Source organism: Haliotis rufescens, unplaced genomic scaffold, assembly GCF_023055435.1.
Source record: "Haliotis rufescens isolate VD_foot unplaced genomic scaffold, xgHalRufe1.0.p SCAF_28, whole genome shotgun sequence".
NCBI lineage: Eukaryota > Metazoa > Mollusca > Gastropoda > Lepetellida > Haliotidae > Haliotis > Haliotis rufescens.
The window spans coordinates 1,465,449-1,479,910 of record NW_025963979.1 but is presented as its reverse complement, the minus strand read 5'-3'; positions in this window follow the sequence as shown (position 1 = coordinate 1,479,910).

The following is a 14,462-nucleotide window of genomic DNA, read 5'->3' as shown; positions in this document are numbered from 1 at the left end:
TACATAAATGCCTATTCAGTACACATCTTATTAGTTTTAAAACATTCATATCCTGTTATTTGGAAGAGAGAAGGAATTTGAGGCACCAAAAAGACAACACAAGACCAAGGGTGATGGCAACTGCTTCTTCCGTGCCATCAGTTATTTCCTAACTGGTTAGGAGACGTCCCACTTAAGCCTGAGAGATGCTCTTGTACAGCACGTGAGTGAGAAAGGGGAAAAGCTAGAATATTACCTTAAGCAGAATATAACCAAGTACTTAGACTCGTCAAGAATGGCTGAAAATGGTGTCTGGGCAGCGGATGCAGAGATTATGGCCACTGCTTCTCTTCTGCAAACTGACATTGTTGTCTATACCCATCATGGTTGGTTTGTTGTTAAACGCCGCACTCAGCATTATTCCATATGATGACGGTCTGTAAATAATCGAGTCTGGACCAGACAATCCAGTGATTGACATCATGAGCATCGATCTACACAATTGGGATCAATGACATGCATCAACCTTGTCAGCGAGCCTCACCACCTGATCCCGTTAGTCGCCTCTTACGACAAGCATAGTCGCCTTTTACGGCAAGCATGGGTTGCTGAAGACCTACTCCACCCTGGATCTTCATGGGTCACCCATTTTGGAAAGGAGTTGAAATGGCCATGCTACCCATAGATTTTGGCAGCTTACATCGGGCTGGGGCATACGTCTTGACATTCCAGTAACAAGTGAGCAATGGATTCAGCCTGATTGCAAGATAAACAAACCTTGTCATAGTGCTTTTTTGTGATCGAGTCTGAGATGTGAGATGGCAATTTCAACTTTCCTTTCATTTGAGTATGAGTTTGGCTTTTGGTGGATCTTGGGTTGAATATTGTCTAGCCATTTGCCAATCTTACTTGCGTCCCACTGGGCCTGCCACCTTTGGTCTATGGTGGCTTTGATTTTGATTTTTATCTCTAGTTTACTGAAGGGAATAGGCTGTATCTCCGCTTTATCTAGAGCTAGCTTCGCCAGTGTGCCTGCTTTTTCATTTCCATGAATATCTATGTGAGAGGGGATCCAACACAGCTCCACCTGTTGCCCTTTGTTTGATAGTTTTGTATATTCTTGACTGTTTGGGCTGGAGTTTGAGTTTCTGCCGCTGATGGCTTGAAGTGCACTTAGCGAGTCTGATAGAACGGCTGCTTTTGCTTCCGGTAGTTCCGGTATGAGTTTGAGTGCATGATGAATTGCCTCCAATTCAGCAGTGAATACTGACTGACCATCAGGCAGGCGACCGAATGTGCTTGGGGTTTGGACATATGGATACTGTAACCAGCACTGTTGTGTTATGTTTGTTATTTTTAGTCAAATCATGACTAAACATGATCACATGACGTACCTGTGTCATTGATATGGATATGCAGTCAAAAGAAATGGAAAACAGTGCTGTGAATCGAGTGAGTACTCCCAGGAACTTTCGTGAATATCAGAGAGGTTATAGATCCAGAAATCAAATCACATGCTATAGATGTGGTTTTTAAGGACATGGTGCTAAAAACTGTCGTATTGCAAAAGGACAGGTTGCCGAAAATGTGGGAAAATAGGACATTTGGAACGTGTTTGCCAGAGAAAGGATACAACAGAATCCCGCTTTCTCTCATCACATGATAACCAAGCTACATGAGGCAAGTCAAGAGGAGGTTACTCGGTCGCGTCAGTGTCTGTCCCTTTCCCAGGCCACAGCGCTACGTTTATCGAGTGGTATGCCTCTTGCAAGGGACGCGACTCTTCCCACTAATTACTTGCGCGCAGTGCTACTGTCATGGCGGATCTGTTTCCGTATTTGTTTACTGTCGAAGGTCGGCTTATTATATTAACGTACAGATCGCATACTATAACTGCCAGGAAGTCTCTTAGGTGGATTATGGTCGGTTTTATTGTGGTTGTGTCAACAGTGCAAATGCAAAATCTGTTTGCCACCAAGTAGTATAATTAAAATCGATATGGCTCAAGACATCTTTTAGTTTTAGTATCGGAAAATACATATTATGATATTCACTCGTGCATCTTAGATTCTTTGGGTTAGTTGTGTCACATTTGTTTGTTTGTTGTTTAACGCAGCACTCATCAATATTTCAGCTAAACGGCGGTCTGTAAATAATTGAGTTAGGATAAGACAATCTAGTGATTGACATCATGAGCACCGATCTAAGAAATTGGGATATGATGGCATAAATCAACCAAGTCAGCAAGTCTGTCTACCCCATCCCGTTAGTCGCCACTTATGACAAGCATAGTCACCTTTTATGGCAAACATCGGATTCTTACCCGGATCTTTATAGGTTCAGTTGTGTCAAGAGTTAGGGTAGGTTACCACCAACTCTTAAGGTAACCTTTGATCCTTTAATTAAAATGGGGCGAAAATTGTTGCGTACACAGTCTAATGTGGCTCCAAATAACGCACCTTATCATGCTCATGTATTGTCATTTTCGCCATTCACAATAAGCGGCACTGAACTTTTCAACCAAACCTTGGGAAATCATTTTATGCCACTCATTATTATTCTTGTGTATCATGCACAAATTTAGACAAAAGGATGTGTTGAAAGGTCCGATGTTCTAACACCCATATGTTGAGTTTGTGTTGTTTCCAAAATCGAAAATACTACCATTTAACACTGCAAATATATCACAAAATAAATGCCTTGATAACTGTGAAAAGTTTTATTGTGGTATGGTACTTAAGTCTAATTTCTTTTCATCTGTGCTTTAAAACTTAAAATCATTAAATAAAGTGTGTGTGACAGTGTTAATGGAATCACTTTTACACTACTAAATACAAGGAATAAAATCTGGTATTCACGTTTCAGTGAATGTTACTTTTCCTAGAAATAGTCAAAATCAGTTGGGTTTCTGTCACTTGCAGAACAAAAACAATGGATCAAAACAAGCATGACAAATATCATAGTACATCCTTAATATCAGAACTCAGCCTTTTAAAATCTAGCTTGTAACAGGTTTAACAGGATTTCATATTTGTCAACTGAATAATATGTTATAGTTCACAAGAAAACTAAGTTAGCCAGTCAGGCAACCTTGATGTTATTTTCATGAGCCTGACTTGAAATTAATTGTTTCTTAACCATAAAAGGGTGATTTAATCTTTCAAAGGTCATTTTCTAGTGCGACTTATAACTTGAAAACTACTGCATAGATTCTTCTCAAACTTTGTGTATCAATAGGACAGGTGATGTGTGAAGTTTGATTTCAATTTTTGGATTTTCTGAAAAAATACAGCTGTTTTTCATTTTGTTACTTATTAGCTCATGAGCTTATGCCATACCGTGGCGTCCCTGCCCCCCGTCTGTCACCCGCCCGTCCCTCGTCCGTCATCAACTATTTATTCAAACGATTTCTTCTTCTGAACCACGAATTGTAAATTAATGAAATTTGACTGGAAGCATCCCTAGGTAGTGGGGATTCAAAATTGTACAAATGATGGGGCTGAGGGGCTGAACTTCTCTTCAATGGAAGCATTCTTTAGTGGCGAGGATCAAAATTGTACAAATGGAGGGGCTGAGGGCCAGGACCAAATAGAGGTTATTTGGCTATATTGCTTTAAACTACTTCTCTGGAACTAAGAAATAGATATCAACCATATCTGGTTGGAAGCATTCTCCAGTGGCGAGGATCAAAATTGTACAAATGGAGGGCCTGACCTCTCTAGGGGCTTAGGGGCGGGGCCAAATACATAAATTTTGGCTATATTGCTTTAAACTATTTCTTCTCTGGAACAATGAAATAGATATCAACCATATTTGAATGGAAGCATTCTCCATTGGTGAGGATTCAAAATTATACAAATTGAGAGGCTGACCCCTCTAGAGGCTGAGAGGCGGGGCCAAATAGAGGTAATTTGGCTATATTGCTTTAAACTACTTCTTCTCTGGAACTAAGAAATAGATATCAACCATATTTAGTTGGAAGCATTCTCCAGTGTTGATGATTAAAAATTGTACAGTTGTAGGTCCTGATCCCCCAAGGGGCTGAGGGGCGGGGCAAATTAGAGTATTTTGGCGTTATTGTTTGAAACAACTTCTTTTCTAGAACTAAGAGATAGATATCAACCATATTTTGATGGAAGCATTCTCCAGTGGTGAGGATTCAGAATTGTACAAATGGTGGGCCTGATCCCCCAAGGGGCTGAGGGGCGGGGCAAAATAGAGGTAATTTGGCTATATTGCTTCAAATTACTTCTTACCTGGAACTAAAAAATAGGTATCAACCATATTTGGTTGGAAGCATTCTCCATTGGTGAGGATTCAAAATTGCTTCAACCCCCCAAGGGTCTGGGCGGAGCGAAATAGAGGTAATTTGGCTATATTGCTTTAAACTACTTCTTCTCTGGAACTAAGAAATAGATATCAACCATATTTGGTTTGAAGCATTCTCTAGTGGTGGGGATTCAAAATTGTGCAAATGATGGGCCTGACCCTTCTAGAGGCTGAGAGGCGGGGCCAAATAGAGGTAATTTGGCTATATTACTTCAAATTACTTCTTCTCTGGAACTAAGAAATAGATATCAACCATATTTAGTTGGAAGCATTCTTCAGTGTTGAGGATTCCAAATTGTACAAATGTAGGGCCTGATCCCCCAAGGGGCTGAGGGGCGGGGCAAATTAGAGTATATTGGCGTTATTGTTTTAAACAACTTCTTTTCTGGAACTAAGAGATAGATATCAACCATATTTTGATGGAAGCATTCTCCAGTGGTGAGGATTCAGAATTGTACAAATGGTGGGCCTGATCCCCCAAGGGGCTGAGGGGCGGGGCCAAATAGAGGTAATTTGGCTATATTGCTTTAAACTACTCCTTCTCTGGAACTCTGGAACTTCTCATCAATGGAAGCATTCTCGCTTGGTAAGGATTCTAATTTGTACAAATGGAGGGCCTGACCCCCCAAGAGGCTGAGGGGCGGGGCCAAAAAGAGGTAATTTGGCTATATTGCTTCAAATTGCTTCTACTCTGGAACTAAAGATAGATATGAGCCATATTTAGTTGGAAGCATTCTCCGGTGATGAGGATTCAATCTTTTATAAGTGGAGGTAATTTGGCTATATTACTTCAAATAACTTTTTCCCTGGAACTAAGAGATAGATATCAACCATATTTGAATGGAAGCATTCTCCAGTGGTGAGGATTCAAAATTGTACAAATGGAGAGCTAGACCCCAAGGGGCTGAGGGGCGGGGCCAAATAGAGGTACCGGGTAATTTGGCTATATTGCTTTAAACAACTTCTTCTCTGGAACTCTGGAACTTTTCTTCAATTGAATCATGCTCCAGTGGTTAGGATTCAAAATTGTACAATGGAGGGCCTGACCCCCCAAGGGGCTGAGGGGCGGGGCCAAATAGAGGTAATTTGGCTATATTACTTCAAATTATTTCTTCCCTGGAACTAAGAAATAGATATTAACCATATTTGAATGGAAGCATTCTTCCAGTGGTGAGGATTTAAAATCGTACAAATGGAGGGCCTGACCCCCCTAGGGTCTGAGGGGCGGGGTCAAATAGAGGTAATTTGGCTATTTTGCTTTAAACTACTTCTCTGGAACTCTGGAACTTCTCTTCAGTGGAAGCATTCTCCAGTGGTGAGGATTCTAACTTGTACAAATGGAGGGTCTGACCCCCCAAGGGGCTGAGGGACGGGGCCAAATAGACGTAATTTGGCTATATTCCTTTAAACTACTTTTCTCTGGAACTCTGGAACTTCTCTTCAATGGAAGAATTCTCCATTGGTGAGGATTCAAAATTGTACAAATGGAGGGGCTGAGGGCCAGGGCCAAATAGAGGTAATTTGGCTATATTCCTTTAAACTACTTTTCTCTGGAACTCTGGAACTTCTCTTCAATGGAAGCATTCTAATTTGTACAAATGGAGGGCCTGACCCCTCTAGGGGCTTGGGGTTGGGGCCAAATAGAGGAATTTTGGCTATATTGCTTTAAACTACTTCTTCTCTGGAAAAATGAAATAGATATCAACCATATTTGGTTGGAAGCATTCTCCAGTGGTGAGGATTCAAAATTGTACAAATGGAGGGCTAGACACCAAGGGGCTGAGGGGCGGGGCCAAATAGAGGTACCGGGTTCTTTGGCTATATTGCTTTAAACAACTTCTTCTCTGGAACTATCATGGAACTGTTCTGGGTGAACAATACCTTCCAAATGACGTGCTGGTTTTCTTGGGGAATTAGTCAGCAAAGAGCCAGAGTCACAGGAGACTAATCACAATTTTATTTACAAGAACAATTAACAATTTACAATATACTTAGATAATAACTGAGGGTGCCACAGAGAGTCGGTACACACTCTGGGCTGTGGGAGAGAGGTCTGCTTGGTAAGAGAGTCAAAACCCTTCTCTGCTTAAAACCTGACTGACTGATATAGAAGATTTAACGTGCGCTTTCCGACTGCAGCGTATTTCGCACACGGGCCTGGCCAGACCATTTAGTGTATTCCGAGAAGGGTGAAAGTGGTGTGTGCAACCCAAGAGGGGGCTTTTAGGGGTTGCTTATATCGATTTTTTTTGAAATTCTAAAATTTGGAATAAATGCCGAGGTGGGTGGAGGATTGAACTAAGGGAGCCGGGTGAGGTGGGTGTTTGTATGTTTATTGGATTTTGGATTGGTAGATTAATTAGTTTAAAACCTGCCTACAGTATGTATTTAACAAAAAATTTAAACAATAAAAAGGAATGTGATTGGTTGATACACGATTGGTTGTGTCCTAAGCTAAATGGATGGCTAGACAGAGGGGAATACTAAATCCTGTTTATCCTGTTGGACTGGCACTAATCTTGTTGACATATTTACTGGATGCTTTGAAAGAGATTAGGGTGTCACTATAGATGAGCTTGTGTGGGGGCTAATCCTTAATGCCCTATAGACGAGCTGGTATGGGGGCTAATCCTTAATGCACTATAGACGAGCTTGTATGGGGGCTAATCCTTAATGAGTCTTAATTGAAGTAATGTTATTCTAATATACCCCGGTAGGTGATGACATAAATAAATATCCTTTGTCTGGGAGATGGGATCTTGATACCTTAGGCTAGCATTTATCTAAAAGCTTCAAATCAATTAAACTATGTAGACGTAACTCTTGTCTTATTGAATAGTATGTCTAGAAGACGCGCTCCCATTACCTTAGGCTAGCAACCATCTAAAAAGCTTTAACTGAAACTACTGATATTTTATATATGCATTTTACCTAATGATAATTATTACTTGCTAAACTATAATTATATGAAATGATGTATAATTATTACACCATGATAACTCATAAAAGCACTTGATGTAGATCTAATTATTATAAGATAACTTAGTATAAATGTTATCCCATGATAACTTCCCCTCCATCTGGACCCCAAACGTGTAAAATAAAAATAATTAAGGCTTAGATGGACAATGTATAAAGTTAAACTGGTAGTAGTGAATAATAATTATTAGAGTCTCTTTGATATAAGGAAACATAATATAAAAATGCTGTCATCAGGGATTCTGGATGTGGAGCTGGCTTGTCTTGGCACTCTGTACTGGTGGTTTTATGGGTGATGTAGGTGGCCTTGAGTTCCACATCCTGGATTGGGGTTATAAGATAGTAGGCTGTGTCCATGGAGGTTTTACATGGAAACAAAGAAAAGAGAGTTAGCATGTTCAAATAATATGTCATATATAAATACTTCCTCAGTTTGTCTGTAATAACTAGAAAATAAAACAAATATGATAATTATGATGTAAAAGATCAGTACATAATTATTACTAAACGGTGTCATGACCAGGAAGAATGTATTGGCGGCAAATTACAAAAGTATATCATGAAAAAAATAGTAATATCCTTCTACTTTTGGATACAATCATTAGACGCATTATATATACATATATGTGCATGTGCATATAACAAGTGCATTGATTTGTTACATTAATACGGTATACAAAAGGTGTTTGAAAGGTGTATATCCTTTTTAGAATTCATTGTTAGTTTTCGTAACTATTTGGTTTGCCTTTTCTTTGTTTTGGTTCATTTCGGTTGTTAAGTTTGCTTTATTTGAATTTGGTTTGTTTCGCTTTGATTTTCGTTCGGTTCAATGCAATAGGGTTTGGTTTATTTTGTTTTGGTACGGTTTGCTTCGCTTCGGTACGGTTTGGGTTCGATTTGCAGTATGGTTTGCTTCGCTTCGGTACGGTTTTGGTTCGATTCGCAGTATGGTTTGCTTCGCTTCGGTTTGGGTTCGATTCGCAGTATGGTTTGCTTCGCTTCAGTACAGTTTGGGTTCGCTTTTGAGATTGGTTGATCAGGTCAATGCTCAAAATTTCTTGTGATACAAATAACTTAGATGATCAGGCTGATGCCATTTGTTCTCAACTGGCAACCCATAGTGAAAAGACTGGACACAAGAAAACATAACAAGATACAGCTAATAGCTGTTTCGTGATTTGCACCGTTTATTCAGGATATTTTGTATTTTGATCAGGAATATGTTCAATTGGCAGCTGTCGGTATATATGGCGAGTTGATCCTGGTATGGTCCATGGGGACTAGTGTCGGTGAGTGGAATACAGTAGTAAAAGGTGTTGATGTTTCCAAAGTCTTTATGTGGAAAAATAATCCTTTTGGATTTATAAATTGGTTCTTCCTCTGGATCATATCGAGGATTATCTTCTAGACAGGACCAATTACGGAGATCCTGCCATCTATCATCAAGGTAGCGCTGTATGAGGTGGGGAGGAACACTTTCAAAATAGCGTGTGTGGTAATCATCAAGATCTTTAAATGAGACCTTGACATAGCAGTCTCCTTGAATAATTTCAATGCCCATAACTCTTTCTATTTCATGATCTACTTTTCGTAGGTGTTTTGGAAAAAACGGATATGGTTTGACGTCTAATTCTATGCATTGTTTGGTGTTGTCTTGCTCGACATTTCCTGACATTGTATTCCCTGACAGAACATTGACTGATTTATTGTCTGATTCCTTTTGGTCGAAAACTTATGATTCTTCAGTGGACGTTTTCGTCGTTTTCCTGACATACTTCTTTTGAGGTGAAATTCTCTCCGAATGGAGTCTGGAATGCTGCTGCCATACTCCCATGTGTTTCCTCTTTCTGGATCCTTCCATTTTACTCTGTAGTAGATTTTGCCATTTGCTCTCTTGGAACTAACAATTGAGTGGATGTCCTCTGGATTGAAAACCTGAGGGATATCCTTGGTTTGATTACCTGATGTTGGACTTGGAGGTTGTACCTGGCTGTCGTCGGGTTGTTTTCTGGATTTGGGCTGGTGATGCTTACTATTCACTCCTCTTTTCCCTTTGTTTACCTTTTCATTTACCTTGGTTGGAGCACTAGGACCTGGTGTGGCATGATTTTCCTTCATTGTTGCCGTGGGACTGGTAGGTTTTTCTGTTGTACTTGAAGCAGGGTTTTTCTTCTTTGTTGGGGTCTTTTGCTTCGGACTCTTGTTGCTGGAAGTACCTGCCTTTGTTTTGGAATTGACCTTCTTACCTTTCTGTTGTGGAGGTGATTGATCAGTAGCCTGGTAAGTTGAACTTGTTGATGGGGAATTGTTGCTGTCAAGCTGAGTATCATTGACTGGTTCCTCATTGTCATCCATGACTCCTGAATCTATGTTACTAGTGTCATTGAGGTATGGTTCTGGAGGATACTGTGGACGATCAGCAGGATCAAAATATGGCTTCAGACGGTTGGCATGGACCAGTGGTTTGTGTATTTTGTCGTCAGAACTTCGGCGCAGTTTGTAGGTATAATTTGGACCTGTATGCATGATATAATAGCTACCATACCACTTTTTGGTTAATTTGTTGGAAAGGCCTTTTTCAATTTTTTGACAGTAAAGCCAAACTCTTTGACCTGGGGCGAATTCTGGTTCTTTAGCCTTTCTATTATATTGTTCTGAATACACCTCCTTAGCCCGTGCAGTGTTTTCAGCTGCGATTGTTGTAGTGATTTCAAGCTCCTCAAGCAAATTGGAAAGATAACTTTTGTTATTGTGGCCTAAATTTTCTTTTGGAATTAATGCTACACCTTGTGAAGCTCTCATTTCTCGGCCGAAAAGCATAACATATGGGGATTTTTGAGTTGATGAATTTGGAGCCATCCGATAGGCCATCATGATGCCAGGAATGAAACGGGGCCAATCATTTTGAGACTTGTTACAATAGGCTCTTAGTGATTGATTGATGTAAGAATTGAGCCTTTCTACACAGCTGTTTGTTTGAGGATGGTATGGGCTGGTATGGGTAAATTTAATTGCCAAAAGTTCACAAATTGCTTTGATAAGTTTGGACATGAAGTTCTGACCTCTGTCTGAAATTAAGGTCCTTGGAGCACCATACCGAAAAAATATTTCTCAAACGAGAACATCTGCTACTTCTTTGGCTTCTTGGGTCCGAAGTGGAAAGGCTTCACACCATCTAGATGATGCATCTGTGATGACCAAAATGTACTTGTACTTATCTGGTGTTGTTGGCAGGGGAACGAGAATGTCAATGTGCCATCGGGTGAAGACCTCTTTTACAGGTAGTGGACGAAGTGGTGCCTTCTTGCCATGGTAGTGCCTCTTGGTCTGTTGACATACCTCACATGTTTGGACATAGTAGCAATATCGCTGTACATTTTGGGCCAGTAGTACTTAGGTCTCATGGTGTTGTGCATCCTTTCTTTCCCATGGTGGCAACCGCCAAACTCTGAGTCATGATAGGATTGCAGGACTTGATTTCTGAGGGTTCTTGGGACTGCCAGCTGTTTAATGAACTTGTCTGCATGGCCTTTCTGTCTTTGTGGAACAAATCTGTATAGGATGCCTTCATCAATTTCAAAAGTATTGGCTTCAATAAGAATCTTTTGACGATCCTTTTCATTTTGTGGAAGGACTTCATCCTCTTTGTAGTCAAAAATTTGGATGAAATCTGGACAAATCCTTTGTAGGTGACGTAAATTTGGATGTTCTTTTATACTTACTTCAACCAATGTGTCTTGGGTAACATCAGCATTAGTAGCATGTAATGCTGCGACAACATTAACTGGTACTGACTGATAATCCTCTTCATATTCAAAGGTGACTGACCAATGTGTTGTCTGTGTGTCTGATTCTAAGTGATTGACAATAGGTGTGCAAATATCCTCAGTCTGAGTTGTCTGTGTGACCTGTGTGGATGAATGGGTGTTTGGCAAGAATGTATTGCTAGTTGATTTGCTTTGCTGAGTTGAAGTTACTGAGAAGACTGTTTTCTCAGCATCTTCTTCTGCCTGATCATTACAGTTAATATTTTCCTCATATTCCCTACGTGAGAGAGCATCGGCATTCCCATTGGCTTTGCCGCTGCGGTGAACAATGTCAAAAGTGTAGGTAGAAAGTTCCAAAGACCATCGTCCTAACCTACCTGTGGCATCCTTGATGGATTTCAGCCACTTCAATGCTATATGATCAGTGTAGACTGTGAATTTGGAATTTGCAAGGTATGGACGAAATGATCTAATTGCTTCAACTAGGGCTAAGCCTTCCTTTTCTGTAATGTTCCAGTTCTTTTCGCTGCCATGAAGAGCTCTACCACCAAAAGCTATTGGATGTTCATTATTTTTCTCATCGTTTTGACTCAAAACAAAACCTATGCTCATATCACTGGCATCAGTTGCGAGAAGAAATTCTTTGTCAAAATTTGGATAAGCCAGAACAGGTGTATTACTCATAGCATGTTTGAGTGTGTTGAATGCCTGATCACACTCAAGTGACCATTGGAACTTTGGTTTCTTTCCCACTTCTGACTCTGAATGCTTCTTTAGCAAGGCATTCAGTGGAAGCGCTATGTGAGCGTAATTTTTCACATACTTCCTGTAGAAGTTTGTGAGACCTAGGAAGGAGCGAATCTGCTTTTGTGATTTGGGCACTGGAAAGGTTCTAATTGCTTCAATCTTTTTGTCATCAACTTGAACACCTCCACATGATAAAACATGACCCAGAAAAGAAACTTTGTCCGTTGCAAAATTGCATTTGGATGGCTTTAGTGTTAATTTTGCCTGTTTCAGATAGTAAAATACTTGCTCCAAATGTTGGAGATGCTCTTCAAAGTTTTTGCTGTAAATTATCAAATCATCAATGTAGATCAGCGCAACCTTAAAAAGCAATTTGCGTAGCACTTTGCTCATGAGCTGTTGAAAACAAAGTGGAGAATTTGTCAAACCTTGGGGCAATCGTTTGAATTGATAAAGGCCTTGATGGGTTACGAAATGCTTTGAATCTTTATGTAATGGCACTTGGAAGAAGCCATTAGCAAGGTCTAAAGTTGAGAAGATCTTAGCTTGTGCATTGGCGATGTTATCAACAACATCATCAAAAACAGGAAGAGGCCATGACATTGGTAAAGTGACAGAATTCAACTTTCTGTAGTCACAAACAAATCTATATGAGCCATCACGTTTCTTGACTAGGATAATGGGATCAAATCATACTTCAGAAAATCATCTATAAGTTCTTCAGTGACTTTTTGGAGATGAGGAGATTGATGATATGGTCTACTCTTAACGGGTTGGTGGTTGCCAGTGTCAATGTCATGTTGGTGCATGTCAGTCTTACCTAAATCTGCAAGACTCGTTGAAAACATGTTTCTATTTTGTCCCAAAAATCTAAGTAGTCTGTGTCGTTGGTCTGGAGTCAGTTGTGTATTGGCCAAATCAAATCCTACCGGTAATTCTTGTGCAATTTTAACATAATCCCTGGTGTCATTGTCTCTCTTCTCAGTGGTGTGAACGGTACTGATGAATGGTTGGTCAGAGTCGATTTCATAAACAGAGTCTTGGTCAATGTAACTAAATTTGCCTACAACTGTACCCTTGTCAAGAACCTTTTCTTCTTGGGAGGGATTCATAAGCCTAAATGTAGCAGTTTTGCTTTTCACTTTGGAAAGAGTTCTACCACCTGCTACTTCAGAATGAGCAGTGAGGGATGCAATGGGTTCAATGAGAATGAGGGAGTCCTCTTTGGTCTCTGATAGTCTAACCTTGAAATGAATTTCACTCTGAGGTGGGATGTAAATCTGATCTATTGTTTTTGCTAATCCACTAATCTCTTGCACTGAATTGGCTATGAAATTGATATATTGCCTGTCTGAGGTGCTGTTGTTAAGTATCAAGGAGTGACAGCTATAATCTAAGACTGTATCATTGTCATCAAGGAAGTTCTCACCTAGTATCACTGCTTCTGGTAGTGTAGGCAGAACATAGAATCTTTGAGAAAATTCCTGATCCTCAATGACAAAATCTAACACAACTGAACCTAACACTTTATGCAATTCGCCGCCAACACCTTTAACCTGTGGAAAGGGTGAGTTTCCAAGAGTAAGGTTTTCAAAAGCTGTGCTCAGAAAAGCAGACGAAATACAACAAATGGATGCCCCTGTATCTACTAAACAATTTGTTGTTTTTGTGCCAAATTTTGCCTGAATTACACTTTTGGCAAGGGGCGTAACTAAAGACACTGTAGGAATTTCACTTTCAAAGTTACTTTCCATACCATACTCCATATTTGCCATGACACCTATTAGTATGTACCGTACTAAATTAAAGGAAGACAAGTAATCAACAATGTAGTACTTACAATATTTGAAGACTTTTTCTTCCTTTGTTGGTGTCTTTGGAGGAGTTGGTTGTCTTTAATCCAGTGTTGAGGTCAGAGGTAGATGCAGCTTGCTTGTTATTCCATCAGATGATCACGGTTGGACATGTCCTCCAATGGGTTCTGGTAGGTGGTCGTAGTTAGTTCCTGGACTCCGTGGTTCCGGAAACGATGATTCTCCGCCAAATTATCATGGAACTGTTCTGGGTGAACAATACCTTCCAAATGACGTGCTGGTTTTCTTGGGGAATTAGTCAGCAAAGAGCCAGAGTCACAGGAGACTAATCACAATTTTATTTACAAGAACAATTAACAATTTACAATATACTTAGATAATAACTGAGGGTGCCACAGAGAGTCGGTACACACTCTGGGCTGTGGGAGAGAGGTCTGCTTGGTAAGAGAGTCAAACCCCTTCTCTGCTTAAAACCTTACTTACTTACTTTGGAGATTTAACATGCGCTTTCCGACTGATGCGTATTTCGCACATGGGCCCGGCCAGGCCATTTAATGTGTTTCCGAAAGGGGCGAAAGTGGTCTGTGCAACCCAAGAGGGGGGTTTTAGGGGTTGCTTATATAGAATTTGGGAATTTTGAGATTTGGAATAGATGACGATGGGATTGGGGAGGGGAACTAAGGGAGCTGGGTATGGTGGATGTTTGTTTGTTTATGTGATTTTGATTTGGTAGGTTATTGTGTTTTTAGATGCGTTTTATTAGTTCCGTTTTTATTAAGAATACGCCTAAGGCCTTGAAGTTTTCTAGTTTATTTTGTGGGTTTAGTATTGCTTCTAGAGTTAGAGC